Source organism: Coenobita brevimanus, chromosome 9 (assembly GCF_032717465.1).
Source record: "Coenobita brevimanus isolate Jiangsu-jjx chromosome 9, ASM3271746v2, whole genome shotgun sequence".
NCBI lineage: Eukaryota > Metazoa > Arthropoda > Malacostraca > Decapoda > Coenobitidae > Coenobita > Coenobita brevimanus.
In genome coordinates, this window is record NC_136962.1 from 1115001 (window position 1) to 1117500 (window position 2500).

At 45.0% G+C, this 2500-nt stretch overlaps 1 protein-coding gene across 1 annotated transcript in view; it reads left to right on the forward strand.

The window, feature by feature from the left end:
* Positions 1–2500, forward strand: part of cno (adherens junction formation factor afadin) — a 284268-nt gene that overhangs the window by 1109 nt on the left and 280659 nt on the right. The window lies entirely within an intron of this gene.

Sequence of the window (2500 nt, forward strand, 5' to 3'; positions counted from 1 at the left end):
CTACTTACATCCTACCTACCTACCTGCTGTTCCTACTTACACTTATATTCCCACCTACCAAGCTACTTACACACTCTACCTACTTACATCCCACCTACCAACTGTGCCTTCCTACTTACCCAGCCTACCTACCTACCTGCTGTTCCTACTTACACTTATATTCCCACCTACCAAGCTACTTACATACTCTACCTACTTACATCCTACCTACCAACTGTGCCTTCCTACTTACCCAGCCTACCTACCTACCTGCTGTTCCTACTTACACTTATATTCCCACCTACCAAGCTACTTACATACTCTACCTACTTACATCCTACCTACCAACTGTGCCTTCCTACTTACCCAGCCTACCTACCTACCTGCTGTTCCTACTTACACTTATATTCCCACCTACCAAGCTGGCTGTAGACCTACTTACATCCCACCTACTAACTGTGCCTTCCTACTTACCCAGCCTACCTACCTGCTGTTCCTACTTACAGCTACTTACATACTACCAAGCTACTTACATACTCTACCTATATCTATCTACTTACACTCTCACCCTTTCTCTCTCTCTTCCTTCCTACTTACCTGCTGTTCCTACTTACACTTACTTTCCCACCTACCAAGCTACTTACATATTCTACCTACCGTATATCTATCAACCTTCTATTCTATCTATCTGCCTATTGTACTTACGCTTCCCCCGCTCTCTCTCTCCCTTCCTACTTACCCAGCGTACTAACCTGCTGTTCCTACTTACACATATTCCTACCTACGAATCTATTTATATACTCTACTTACACACACACACACACACACACACACACACACTCTCTCTCTCTCTCTCTCTCTCTCTCAAACATCCTCCTGTTTATCTACTTACTGTTCTTGAATTCCTACCTACCGTCTCTCTCTCTCTCTCTCTCTCTCACACACACACACACACACACACACACACACACACACACACACGTTCCGGTAAGCCACTCACTTTCACTCTCTCACCTCCCCCCCCACTACCATCCCTTCACCTGCTTGAGCTATTCTGGTTCTGCCCTTCACTCAGGCGCATTCCAGAGACTAAATCGCCTCATAACAGGTCACACGACAAGGCTGACTAGAGGAGCATAGATATTAGTGATTCAGGATTGAGAGAGAGAGAGAGAGAGAGAGAGAGAGAGAGAGAGAATAGGAATGCAGGAAGAGTAGGTAGGTAGGTAGGTAGGGAGAGAGAGAGAGAGAGAGAGAGAGAGAGAGAATAGGAATGCAGGAAGAGTAGGTAGGTAGGTAGGTAGGTAGGGAGAGAGAGAGAGAGCGCGAGAGAATAGGAATGCAGGAAGAGTAGGTAGGTAGGTAGAGAGAGAGAGAAACAGTAGGTAGGTAGGACAGAAGGATGTAGAGTATATAAATAGATTGGTAGGTAGGAGTACGTGTAAGTAGGAACAGCTGGTAAGTAGGCTGGGTAAGTAGGAAGGGAGAGAGAGAGAGAGGGGTGAGAGTGTAAGTAGATAGATACGGTATAGGTAGAGTATGTAAGTAGCTGTAAGTAGGAACAGCAGGTAGGTAGGCAGGCTGGGTAAGTAGGAAGGCACAGTTGGTAGGTGGGATGTAAGTAGGTAGAGTGTGTAAGTAGCTTGGTAGGTGGGAATATAAGTGTAAGTAGGAACAGCAGGTAGGTAGGTAGGCTGGGTAAGTAGGAAGGCACAGTTGGTAGGTGGGATGTAAGTAGGCAGAGTATGTAAGTAGCTTGGTAGGTGGGAATATAAGTGTAAGTAGGAACAGCAGGTAGGTAGGTAGGCTGGGTAAGTAGGAAGGCACAGTTGGTAGGTGGGATGTAAGTAGGCAGAGTATGTAAGTAGCTTGGTAGGTGGGAATATAAGTGTAAGTAGGAACAGCAGGTAGGTAGGTAGGCTGGGTAAGTAGGAAGGCACAGTTGGTAGGTGGGATGTAAGTAGGTAGAGTATGTAAGTAGCTTGGTAGGTGGGAATATAAGTGTAAGTAGGAACAGCAGGTAGGTAGGTAGGATGGGTAAGTAGGAAGGCACAGTTGGTAGGTAGGCTGGGTAAGTAGGAAGGCACACTTGGTAGGTGGGATGTAAGTAGGTCTGCAGTTATACTTACACTAACTTGGCCTAAAATGTCTCAGTCTTGAATTTGATGGGTAAGAAGAGTGACATTAAGATGCTAGTCACGAAGAAGTGCCGTGGAAAAGATGTACAGCCATAGCATTGTCTTTCTCTGGGCCAAGTTAAGGTGAAAGGAGTGTAGGTCAGTAGAGAGAAGTGTTATCAGTGGAATGAGTCGCCTATTGTCAGGTGCTTAACACTACTGTTATCAATAATTGCTATGTCTTTATCAGTGACGTATCCTTAACTATCTCATCGGTTAAGGAAGCTCCCTAACACCTCTTCCTTAGCGATTTATTTTGGAATATGGCTGGTTAATATCCTTTTGTATGTTATGCAGAGTATGGTGGTATTGGAAGGATTTATGTAAGAGAATAAATCACTTAG